Here is a 14,566-nt window from a genome sequence, read left to right as displayed (position 1 = left end):
AAGTGATCCATGCACTGATCTATCCGGATCAATCACCATCCCCATGATGATCCTATGATCAAGAGCAATTTAGGAATCAACCATCAATAACATATGCCTCAAATTCTCAACTCTTTGAGAATATGTATCATCATCTTGTTAATCCCTTGGATGATTCATGGACACATAGACATGAATGGTAATATAACTGCCTAATAAGTACAAAATCATATCTTAGAGATATGAAATATGTCATCCACGATTGGCTTCTAAGGCATACATCCAATAATCTCCTACTTACACTAAAGCCAATCTACCATGTATCAAGCGCTATCTTCACAAGACAGGCTATAGTCTTAGACTAGCCAAGTGACTTACCAATGGGTCATCCACATCACATGTGAAGTTTGCTCTCTACACCTCTATAAATTTCTACTCGAGGTAGTCGTGTGTTCTGCTGTTTTATGTGCTTGGATATCTGGTGAGACCTAGGCTCCTTAGCAAGGGCTATAATGCCATTGTCTTTACAGTATAGTGTCATGGTATCTGATGGTATGATAACTAATTTTACAACTAACATTACAACTAGAATGCATCCTACACATCTACAGTGCACTCAGCTTTCATTGATCGATTATTTAAAATTTTTTTAAGATATCGACATAGGAAGACATCCATGATGTAGATATTCTGCTATCAACATCAGACATCAAAAGTCTGAATTGGTGTATCCTCCCACTCCTAGCTTTGATCCTTCTCCGAATATGTCCTCAGTTCTTCTTAAGAGCTTAAGGATGTTTTCATAGTAATTTAGTGCTTACAGCCTGGATACAACTGATATCTACTTGTGACAATCACGGTATAATTAGTTCAAGTACTTTATGACATACGACTATGTCCGAGAAGGTAGCAGACCTCTCTTCGAGATTTTTATGCTGAATATTTTCAGCATCCAATCTCTGTACTTTATTGACAAGTATCCAATTGCATCTATCCCTATAGATCTTTAGAATGCTCACTTTATGTCTTTCATGGAGAAATCTATATTCAATCATATTTTAACCGATGTCAGTATTGGACACTCCCACTGACCTTTTTAAAACCCATAATTCTTCATATCTGATCAAACAATTTCAACATATCATTGAAATGAATGTTCCAACACCAAGGATATTGTGGTCTTTGTAATCACCTATCACAAGAAGTGAAATCCATAGGCTATTCCATATAGAAATCTTTAAAAGATCTCTACTCAAGAAAGTTATTTCACATCCTTTCTTGGAGTCAATATCTCACATCGCCTCGTTGTAGGTTCTGGGATCATCTCTATGTTCCTTATCTCCCATGAGAAATGATTTTCTCTATATCCTCTATTAAGCATACTCAAATATCTTTCAAGAAGATTGGAGATCCTATTATGTGTACGAGATAGAGGAGAAATACACAACTACTGACTTATGATTAATATGTTCTTAAGGTCTCAAGACTCCCTGCTCTTCAAAGACACTAGCTTAGAGCTTAACTTTTCTCCCACTGCTTCATCTTGGTTAAACAATTTTCCAAGAAGATAGCATTGAGTCACAATCACATTGTAATCCCATCGAAAAGTAATATCCTAAACTCTTTTAGAAGAGCTTTGTCACACCCCCGGCCCGAGATCGCGAGCAGGAGGTCGCGGCAATCGCCGCATACTTATGAAGAACTCTCTCCATAAGCATGCAAGGTATCTCATCACGATATCAATGCATCACAGTGGAATAAATTCAAATAATTATTATTCAACTTTAATTCAAGTAATTAAATCAAATATCTTACATCCAATAAAATTTTACTAAAAATAAAATAATAGATCTAAGTTCAATGAAGTTGATAATGCTAAATCTCGCCTCTAAAAGCATTGTCCCAATATTCCTTCCCACGCTTATAATTAATTATTTGAATCTGAAAAATAAAAAAAAAGATAATGAGCTAGACAGTCCAGAAAATAATAAATATCTCAACTAGATATTTCAGATATTATATAATTTTCAAGAACAATGCTGCAAATAAACATAAAAATATATTTCATGCTGATTTTATACAAATCTAATCTTTTCAAATATTCACATATAATATAATCATAAATTCGATTCGATTTCAAAACACTCGTAACTCAACAGCCTCGACTATGACCAACGTTTAACCCCCATTGGCAGGGTCCACTGAATACCAGCACACAACCCCCACTGGTAGGGTCCACAAATACCAGCGCACAACCTCCACTGGTAGGGTCCACTAAATACCAGCGTACAACCTCCACTGGCAGGGTCCACTGAGTACCAATGTATAATCTCCATTGGCGGGGCCCATTGAAACATAGTTAGGTTGAGAGCATAAATCCAATCTGTATCAAAACACTTTTGTATCATAATATATCATAATTTTTTACTGAACATGTGCATAATCGACATACCATAATATTTCAAAAGTACTTTTCTTTCAAAACATAATTTCATAAATCATGCATAATTTTAGAGAATAATTATTTATTTTTAGAATAAATAAAAAATATCTCGAGAAGATGATTCATAACTTACCTTTCACAGAGCACTGAATGAATAGATCGACTAACTTCTAGGAGATTCTTCAGTGCCTATTATCCAAAATTATATTTATATATTAATTTTAATTCAAAATTAAATCTAAACAAATTCCAAATCAAAACCTCATTTAGAATCAGACTCTTCCCTAAACTCGATCAAAATCATCAAAATGAAGCCTTTCACTATGCTAATCTTAGAAGGATAACTTTGGAGAGAGAAATCCATCAAGAGAGAGAAACAATCTAGAGAGAGAAATTTTTAGAGAGAAAAAGTAGAGAGAGAAAGTCCAATTTTAGAGAGAAAAAAGTAAGGATTCAGATTGAAAGAAGAGAGAGAAGAGAGAGAAACTCTCCCTCATTTTTATTTTATTATTTATTTATTTATTTATTCTTTTCTTTTCCTTTTTCTTTTCTTTTTCCTTTTTTTCTTTTTCCCTTTTTTTTCTTTTTTTTCTTTTTCTTTTTTTTTTCTTTCTTCTTCTACTTCTTCCTGTGGCCTCCCCTGGGTGAAAAAAAAATGAAATAGGGGACCGAATGGTCCCCTCATACGGTTGGCCGACCGATGATCGACCGGCACGAGAATGGTTGGCAGCCGAAGGAGAGCGCACCGCCATCCCAAGGGTCCCAAACCGATGGCCGGCGACGACCACCGACGTTCGAAAACCAAGAAAAATTGAAACCTCTTCCACGACAAAATCTGACGACTCCGATCACCGACGAGCATGCACATCGGTACGGAAAGGAAGAGAGAGAAAAGAAGAAGAGAACCACATGCTTACCTCGAGCTTCGGTGACCTCTCCGGCAAGGAATTGCGGTGGGCATGGTGACGGTTTCTACGAGCGATTTCCGACGATCTTCGCCATTTCGCTCCAAGATTCTTTAGTAGGAAGAAAGGAGAAGGATCTCCCCTTTAAATAGAACCAGAGGAGAGGAGTTTGACTCCTCTCTGATGAGGTTTCCGACTCCGATTAGGAGTCAGTCGGGAGAAGAAGACTCCCTACGGGAGTCTTCTTTATTTTTTATTTTTTTTTTGGGCTGGGTTTAAGGCCCAATGGGTCGGATGTTACATTCTTTCCTCTTAAAAATAAATTTCATCCTCAAAATTTTTCTTATCTGTCACCATTGTATTGGAAGCCTATGCATTCTGTTGAGTAAGCGCATAAACTCTTCCCTGGATTTTAGAAATCTGTCCACCACCCTTATGTTGTCCTTTATAAGTTCTTCGACCAACTTGATTTTCAGTATTTAGCGGGTAGCTAGCAATTTTATGATCCATCTGACCACATTTGAAACAAGCACCTGTATTCCAATGGCAATCCTTGTCTGCATGATTTTTACCACATCTGGAGCACTGCTCACCATCAATCTGTTGAGTCTTATTATCTATTGCTCCCTTAGCTGAACTTTTGATGTTTTTATTATTCTGTCCTTGTGTATCATTTGATTTTGCTCTCTTTCTTTGCTTTCTTTCCCTTTCCATGCGTTCTTCATTGACTTCTCTTTCAATTATCAGTGCTTTGTTTACCACATCTACATAAGTTGTCAATTCATATGGAACCACTTATTTTCGAATCTCAGTTCTCAGTCTCATCTCAAACTTATGAACACGTTCTTGCTCACCATCCACTAATCTCGAAGCAAATTTTGCTAACTCTATAAATTTTGCTTCATATTCAGTCACACTCATACCCTTTTGCTTTAAATAAATAAACTCTTGCTCTTTCTGGATCCTTATACTCTGAGAAAAATACTGATCGTAGAATGCAATTCGAAATCTTTCCCAAGTAAGTATTTCACCATTTTGTTCATACTTATGCTGTAGTCACTGACACCAGTTGTATGTTTCTCCTTGTAGTAAATAAGCTGCATATCGAATCTTTTCTTCGTCAAGACACTCTTGGATAGCGAAGGTCTTCTCCATCTCCATTATCCAGTTATCAGCCTTCAAAGGTTCAGTAGTTCCCTTGAAAGCTGGAGGAGCAAGCTTTTTAAATTCTGAAATGTTATTCCGTTGTACTGGTTGCTCTCCATGTTGTAGTGGTGGATGCTGATATTATTGTGTATCTCGTTGTATTTACTATTGTTCAAGCATTTGCTGCTGTATTTATTGTTGCGCTTGTACCATCCTGATTAGGGTCTGCATTAACTGAGCCATATCTGATTCCTGACGTGCTCTCGAAGTACTCCCATTAGGATCTACGACTCCCTCCTCCTGATGGGTTCCACTGGTCAGATGGGGAGTGCTACCATCCCGTGGTTGTGATGTCTCTCTTGCAATTCCTTGAGTAGTTCTTATCATTCTACGGGGAGGCATGATAACCTTGTAGTAGAAAAACCTTATTAGATTCATTTATCTATTTGTTAGGATGGGTTTATTATGATGCTTATACTTTAACGTCCCAATATTTCTAATGTTTACCCACCTACACTCATACTATGTCTAATTCTATGTGTCATAATTTATTCACTTATGCTCTGATACCATATTAATTGTCATGCCCTCGACCCGAGATCGTGAGCAGGAGGTCGCGGCAACTACCGCATACTTATGAAGAACTCTCTCCATAAGCATGAAAGGTATCTCATCACGATATCAATGCATCATAGCAGAATAAATTCAAATAATTATTATTCAACTTTAATTCAAATAATTAAATCAAATATCTTACATCCAATAAAATTTTACTAAAAATAAAATAATAGATCTAAATTCAATGAAGTTGACAATGCAAAATCTTGCCTCTAAAAGCTATGTCCCAATATTCCTTCCCACGCTCGTAATTAATTATCTGAATATGAAAAATAGAAAGAAAGGTAATGAGCTAGACAGCCCAGTAAGTAACAAATATCTCAACTAGATATTTCAGATATTATATAATTTTCAAGAACAATGCTGCAAATAAACATAAAAATATATTTCATGCTAATTTTATACAAATCCAATCTTTTCAAATATTCACATATAATATAATCATAAATCTGATTCGATTTCAAAACACTCGTAACTCAACAGCCTCGACTATGACTAATGTTTAACCCCCATTGGCAGGGTCCACTGAATACCAGTGCACAACCCCCACTGGCAGGGTCCACAAACACCAGTGCACAACCCCACTGGCAGGGTCCACTAAATACCAGCGCACAACCCCCACTGATAGGGTCCACTGAGTACCAACGTATAATCCCCATTGACGGGGCCCACTGAAACATAGGCTGAGAGCATAAATTCGATCTGTATCAAAATACTTTTGTATCATAATATATCATAATTTTTTACTGAACATATGCATAATCGACGTACCATAATATTTCAAAAGTACTTTTCTTTCAAAACATAATTTCATAAATCATGCATAATTTCAGAGAATAATTATTTATTTTTAGAATAAATATGAAATATCTCGAGAAGATGATTCATTACTTACCTTTCACAGAGCACTGAATGAATAGATTGACTAACTTCTAGGAGATTCTTCAGTGCCTATTATCCAAAATTATATTTTTATATTAATTTTAATTTAAAATTAAATCTAAACAAATCCTAAATCAAAACTTCATTTAGAATCAGACTCTTCCCTAAACTCGATCAAAATCATCAAAATGAAGCCTTTCACTATGCTAATCTTAGAAGGATAACTTTGGAGAGAGAAATCCATCAAGAGAGAGAAATAATTTAGAGATAAAAAATTCTAGAGAGAGAAAGTCCAATTTTAGAGAGAGAAAGTAAGGGTTCAGATTGAAAGAAGAGAGAGAAGAAAGAGAAACTCTCTCTCATTTTTATTTTATTATTTATTTATTTATTTATTTATTCTTTTCTTTTCCTTTTTCTTTTCTTTTTCCTTTTTTCCTTTTTTTTTCTTTTTTTTTCTTCCTTCTTCTACTTCTTCCCGTGGCCTCCCCTGGGTGAAAAAAAAAGGAAACAGGGGACCGAATGGTCCCCTCATATGGTTGGCCGACCGATGATCGGTCGGCACGAGAATGGTTGGCAGTCGAAGGAGAGCGCACTGCCATCCCAAGGGTCCCAAACCGGTGGTCGGCGACGACCACCGACATTCGAAAACCAAGAAAAATTGAAACCTCTCCCACGATAAAATTCGGTGACTCCGATCACTGACGAGCGTGCAACCGACACGAAAAGGAAGGGAGAGAAAAGAGGAAGAGAACCACATGCTTACCTCGAGCTCCGGCGACCTCTCTGGTGAGGAATTGTGGCAGGCACGGTGATGGTTTCTGCGAGCGATTTCCGGCGATCTTCGCCATTTCGCTCCAGGATTCTTTGGTAGGAAGAAGGGAGAAGGGTCTCCCCTTTAAATAGAACTGGAGGAGAGGAGTTTGACTCTTCTCTGATGATGTTTCCAACTTCGATTAGGAGCCGGTCGGGAGAAGAAGACTCCCTGCGGGAGTCTTCTTTATTTTTTTTTTTTGGACTGGGTTTAAGGCCCAATGGGCCAGATGTTACAAGCTTTATAGACCTATCCTCTAACATATCCACCTGCTATCCTAGACATAGGCTGGATATCCTTGAATCTCAAAATAATCAAGGTTCAATTCTCACCATGTCATATCTTATATGGTGTGGTAGTAACAGGTTTAGAGAGAACCCAATTTCATAGAAATAAAGCGTGTTCCTAAAGAAATATAAATAAATCAATGAATTTCATTATGGATCAGATCATATCTCATATAGTCCCATGACTCTTCTTATCTCATTGAGCTGAGATTTACTAAGAGGGATCTAATATGAAATAAGGCCATTTTATGAGATAATCGAAATTTTTTTTTTAATGATATGGTATCCTCGATCTGATCGAAGTACCTTCAGAAATTTTTTGATTTGTTTCTCTACTTACATCTAAATTCTTTTAACTTTTTAAAAATTTCAGATTTGTATCTCATATACAAAGTAGAAACAACTCCTTAGTTAGCACATCACATGGGCTATACACATCAAATGTGTACAAAGATAAGTATCTCAGTGGTCCTTTTCTTTTTATCCCACAAGAGTAGCTTGGTCATATTTCTTCAAAAAAATGATGCACAAACTAGATTTGACTCAACAGTCAATGAGCCCAAGCCCATATTTTTTTAGTTTGTTAATTATTTCTTCTCCAATATGATTTAGCTATAAGTTCCACATATACTTTAAATTTTATCTCAATTTTGGATCTCTCAGATCTAATGGCATTCACTGATTGCTCAATTAAGTTCACATATGCATCAACATGCAAATGATAGAGACTGTCTCTAAGAACTAAATCCAAATGACGATCGTAAAGGATAAATACCCATGGCCACAGCAACAACTGTTATCCTATAGCCAATTCAAGGGTTACTTTCTCAGCCCTCTATCTTTCCATCGGCTCTACACTAGAGTCTGTAGCTCAATTAGGAGAAGAAAAAATCGTAAGGACAGTATTGAGCAATTTCGACATACCTACTCTAGGTGTGTCATTGTTTCTTTAGGCTCTCCAGGTATTTATCTTTGAACTCTTTCAAGGTTCCTTTGTTATCAATACTTTGACCAATTCAGATAAAGTACCATGATGGTCTTTCATATGATAATTTACTATAAACTATCTATATAAACTAATCAAGGATTACAGGATCAAATCCATAAGCAATTCCTTATGCATGGTCATGTCGAGCCTTTTAAGCTCTTTAATGTCCTCGATCATTATCAAATAACGATCATAGACTGACTGCCCATTATGCATCACATGCACTATGTGACTCTGATCACCTCACAATACTTGTGGATGAATCAACATATCGTTAGCAGTGTACATATACTCATGCATAGCACCTATCTTTATTGTCATTATCCATCTACTCGTCAAGTATAGCTCATTGACTATGGGTTGGATGGATTGTTAACATTAGAATAATCTAATAGAGAATATTGCTTAATTTTTTAAAATTAAGAATAATTCTTAAGTTTGTAAGTCAGTCTATGTACTCGATTTCGGTTAATCGGTTGATATCTAAGATTCAAGCTAGAAGATTGGAAGCTGACACAATGAATAGCAGAGAGCAAAGATTCTAATTGAATGTTTGTATTTATTTTATAATTTTATTTTAGAAACTTTTAGATACAAAAAGAGATTCTCACTATTTTATCAAAACTCCCACACTCTTCGGGTGGAGAAACAAAAATTCTAACACAATAATTGAGTTTCTAGTGGGTGCTGTGGTCCTACCGATGCCGTGCACCTTACCTAATAGTTATTGATAACATGAATAAATACTGATGTGTAGACAACTCTTTGCTCAGATGCTTCTCTAAGCATATTGCAGCCACTTGGTCTCTAAATCATGTGGGCTCACCAAACAGTTATTGCCTACACTTCTTAGTTAAGTCAGACCCACCATTCACAAGCAGATGTAAAGCCATTATTGGGTCCCTCACCTAACAGTTATTGGGTCCAACCCCATCTTTATCCTATAGTAACTTTTTGCTAATAGAGTGGTTGCGTGTTTTCGATGTAACTGAACCACTGTGATCAGTTGAGAACAATCAATATCAATAGCACGCCCGCACATCTACAATGGTAGAAGACCTTGGACTTAATATTTTATGAAGAGATTTGGATTTAGGTCTCATCTAATTAGTCATCACATGACTGATGTAATTGGCATGGACTAAATCAAACCACCAAGCAACCATATTTGTGACTCAATCTTTCAAATTGGCCAGGTAACTGGAGATTAGTGGGGGTCCCCCTGTTACTTTCTTTAGACACTAATAAATTGGCCAAGTAAGCGAACATAACTAATTAAATAACCATCTTTCCATTACTTTTCTTAGACATCAATTGGATAATTAATCAGAATTGATTAGCTCAAGTGAATCGGGCTCAAATCAACAAGTCAAATTAGGTCCTTAAGTTAATCAATTCTACATATGAGACTCAATCTATTCGATCAACAATAATTATATGATCATTAACTTAATTAATCTAACTCAATTCAACACTTGACTTAGTTTAACCAATTACTTAATCGAATTAGACCCATATGTTCCAAGTCAAAAACTTTAGATGTAATCCTATTACATGACCTAATTTTTGATTTTTTTCATGATCAAAATCCTCATACATAAACTTAAATTTTAGATTCTAAAATTATATTTCAAATCAAAATACTTTACATTAGAGTAAGTATTAAAATAAAAAAATAATTTTTAAATTCTAACATACAAACATATATCACATATATGCATGTAAAATCAGATCTTAAACATGATATCATATATCTCATATACTAATCAGAGATTAGACTAAAGTTAAATTTATGATCTAAATATACAATCATATATCATGCATATGAATCAAAATTCAGATCACAAAAAAATTTAGGTTTCATGCATGTATCTATTTCTCATGAACTAGAACTCTTTCTAGATTAATTTTCAAATCTATGCATGGATCAGCATATCAACTATATATTCTAAAATTAAATTTTAAATTAAATTTTAAATTTAAAGATCTATCCATATATCTCATGTATTAGGAAAAAAATAATTTTATTTTTTTTTTAAAAATATATATATTAAAATTCAGCATATGAAAATTCGTGGCTTTGATACCACTGTTGGAATTCAGGGTTTGAAGCATGCATATATATTTCAAAACTTAATTTTTTAAATAATATAGTAAAAAATAAGATTAAAATAATTTTAATCTAAATTTTATATACATAAAAATATAAAATCACATGGATCTATTTCATATGCTGAAATTGATATATGCTGAAATTGAGATTGTGATCAAATCACATACCTATTTCATAATTTTTTTTTCAAATCTGGATCTGGAAGAGATGAGGCTCTCTGTTAGCCACACAAATATCTGACTTCTACGAGTATCCACTCGAGATCAGTCTGGAACAGTCCTCTATAATCTGAATTTTGAATCTCCAAAATTTAGCCTGCTGAATCTGAACGAAGCCTGGATTGTAATCAACACTTGACTTTCTCCTTGATCTTCTTCTTCTCCTCTTCTCTAGTATTTTTTCTTACTATGTGCTACTACAAATGCTAGAAACTAGCAAGAAAGAGGCACCCAAACTCCTTTGGGCATGGAACACCTTGGGACGCGCGTCGCAAGGGAAGGGTGTGTAGAATGCCCAAGAGAAGAGAAAAGGAGAGAAAGAGAGGGCGTGGAGAGAGCCTTTGGGTGTGAGGGGTTGCTAGTTTAGATGCTCTAGAGATTTTAGGAGAGGTCCCTTTAAATAGACATAAGGATTGAATCCTATTCAATCTCATAATACAAGTCCTACTTGCATTAGGATTCCTATTAACTTAAGTTATCCAACTTACATTAGGAAGCCCATTAGGCACCAACAATTGAAGCCCTTGCACTCATAATTAGACACCCCAAAATACACCCAAGAGATGCCCTATATGAAAATAAAAGGCCCTCTAATCAATGGACATGCCCAAATTGATCAAATCAAGGTGGCACCCCATAATAACTATCAAGGAGATTCATAAGGGACTTGCACCCTTAATTTATGTGATCCATAACCTTAGACACCCAATAATTGAAGTCTCGTTAATCTTATTCATATAGGTTATTAGCAGGTAATTAAGTTAAAATTAACTTATCAAATAAGTAATTTCAATGGAAAGAGGAATTGGGTCCAACCATATGCTAGCAAGATTACCATGAACCCAATGGGTTTCTCTAAACCCAATTGACACTTCATAAGCTCAATTACTTATTCTAGGCTTAATTTCTTTATTGTGTGACCTCATAGATTCAATTCTATCTGGTAGTAAGATATACAATGATCTCTATCATCGTATCATTGAAACTCTTTTGAACAGGTCAGAATAATTTCACTCTAACTCAACAAGGATTGTCGATCCAGAGCAATCCTACTGAGCTCTCACAATCCACTAGTGATACCTAGCAGTATATAATGGCAGCCCAGTAGAACTGAAATGAACCTCTAGGTGTAGTTAACATATGATTAAGTCCCTCTATCGTGAGTCCCGACTAGATGGCAGATCATGGATAAATCATCAAACCTCAACATCGATCATATGATAGATTCAATCAGCTTAAGTCCATATGTGATTCTATGAAAACTCTTTTCCTTCAATCATACTGCTATGGCCATAGATTTAAGGACTCAATCTCTTAAATTTTATAGGACTACTCCCTTCTATTAGGATCGATAGATCCTATCTTGATGCACACCCCACTCCTATAGTGGACCAACTATCGTCAACATCTACTACAAAGTCTCCTTAAGACCCATGCTGATATGTCAGTCAAACTCTAATAGTCTCACTACAAGCAGTAGTGTCATCTCAAGTCAAAGGACCAATCATACAACTGCAGCATCGAGAAAGTCACTAACGAGTTAACAGACATCTATGTGATTTTTCGTGTTGGTCACGCTTAGTGCTAGTTGTTCTCTAACAACCACCTGCACTCTCACTCCAGTGTCTCTACACTGCAGACTCGTGACCCATCTGTCTGAAAAAAGTGATCCGTGTACTGGTCTATCCAAATCAATCACCATCACCATGATGATCCTATGATCAGAAGTAATTTAGGAATCAACCAGCAATGACATATGCCTCAAATTCTCAACTCTTTGAAAATATGTGTCATCATCTTGTTAATCCCTTGGATGATTCATGGACACATAGACATGAATGGTAATATAATTATCCAATAAGTATAAAATCATATCCTAGAGATATGAAATGTGTCAGCCAAGTTTGACTTCTAGGGCATACATCCAATACTTTCGATATCCAATATCTAGGTAGTAGTGTCATGATAGAAAAATCACAAGGTGTTATCATATAAGTGCCTTGTACAGCAATCCTTTCCTGATTTCTCTTTCTTAGCCTGTTCGGATCAAGGGACTCTACCAGACTAGGTTAATCTTAGACTCTTTTGTCAGTTCGGGCTCATCAGCCCTAGCTCGACTCTCTTACACCTTCTTTTTCTTTCTCAAAGGATTGTTGTCCCACTAAAGACACATCTTGAGAGGTGCGAAAGAACTCCTTCAATATTTAAAAGATTTTCTCCTATTGAGCATCATCAAATTTACAACTAAATTCATATTCTTCACTGCTCTTAATAACACCACATAGTAATTTGATCATTTGGCCACTTCTGATAAGTGTCTTTAATCGTATTACATGTGTTGGATGTGAGAACATCAGGTGCTGGATTTGTAATCATATATAGGATCCATTCATGCTCTAAAACTATTTGTAAATTTTGATACCATCTATCAAAATTAGGTTCTATAAATAAGTCACTGTCAAATAGTGAATGAAGCAACGAACATCTAGTCATAACTGAAAGAAAAACACATAACCTCTATGTTTATGAATTGATTAAGTCTAAAGACTTGGACTTTAGTCTAAAGGTTCTCCCACTATTTTAGTCAAATTGGTAGGCTCTACCTCCAATCCGAGAAATTACTCTAATTTCTTAGTGGATACTAGAATCCACACAGACTACACATGAGCCCGACTTTGATCGGCTCACCCATGTATATCTATTGGTATGTTCTTAACCAATTGTTTCTCCAAATAATTTCTAGTAATTAATTTCACCCAAGTAATTTTTCAGTTGACTTTGATCTTCTGTGCAAGTGCTGGTTAAGTCCAACTATTAATATGATCATACTCAAGAATCTAACTACCAAATGATCAGGCCTGACTTTGGCTGGCTAACCCTGACCACTCACCAAAGAGACTCGATTGAGTCATCATATTATGAATGATAATTTTAATAGCAAATGAGCACTAGGCCTTTAGGCCTCCAATGATCATCATACTAATGGACCCATTATAATCTAACTTAATGGGAGGCTATGATCTAGTTATCCCTATAACTGGCTCATTTTAGAGATTTAATAATTTAGAAGATTTAATTTATGAGTCAAGAGAAAAGAAGAAATCAATCAGTAAACAACAATCCTCTCACTGACTGCATCAAGTCATTGAATTGGATTAGGATCATGCTGATTGAAATAGTACCTAGATCAGTCACACTAATCAACCTTAATAGCATGGATCAACTCGAATCACTTAGTAGTCTCATCAAGACATAATTTACCAAATTAGCTAGATAAATGAGATTGATGGGATAGTTTGCTAAGCTTGCCTTAGACACTATCAAAATGACTAGATAAACCACTCTTAATTAAATGCCATCGGTCAGAATACCAAACTTATCTTAGATACCAATTGGTTAATTAGTTTCGATTTGACCAACTTAATGATTTGGGTTCAACCACTAAGCCATAATCAAGGTCTATTTGGTCTAATCAAAGACATGAACTTGATCATCTACAACTATTGTATTGGTTCTAGAGAAATCTTGATTTAATCTAATTCAATATTTGATTAGATTTAATCAATTTCTTTAGTTAGTTTGTTAATTCCTTGATTCTAACCCAATTAAGAGGATCTAATTTGAGCTAACCCATGCCCCCATATTTTATACAATATCATTAGTTTTTTAATTCATAATTCTAGATCTAATTGATTCTACACTTAATTATTAATTAAGTTTCAGCATTAATATGGGTTTAGATTTAGGTTTGAAATAATTTTAATCTTTTTATTTTGTAAGTAATTTATAATAAATATTATGCAAAGATTTTTTAATTTAAAACTAGATCAACTCAATCATCATTGAGCTGGCTACACAAGGAGACTGGATTGGCTCAATAATTGTACGAGCATGATTCAAGGAGTTTCAGATCTGAAAATTCTTGCATACCACTAAAATAAAATCAATCATAATACTTTTAAATTATATCTAAAACTTTTATGATTCGAAATTTTATTTTTTTATGATCAAAATAATTTTAATCATATAAATTAGATACTTTATTTTTTATACAAATTTGTATCACATACAACAGATCTAAGATTTCAAGATCTAGGATTTTGCAGAAAAATAAGTTCTGCTTTTTACGTTCTTCTTCATAGGATCTAATCATATGACATCCCTACACGCTATAAG

This window comes from Elaeis guineensis, chromosome 14 (assembly GCF_000442705.2).
Source record: "Elaeis guineensis isolate ETL-2024a chromosome 14, EG11, whole genome shotgun sequence".
Classification (NCBI taxonomy): domain Eukaryota; kingdom Viridiplantae; phylum Streptophyta; class Magnoliopsida; order Arecales; family Arecaceae; genus Elaeis; species Elaeis guineensis.
This window is presented reverse-complemented; position numbering follows the sequence as displayed.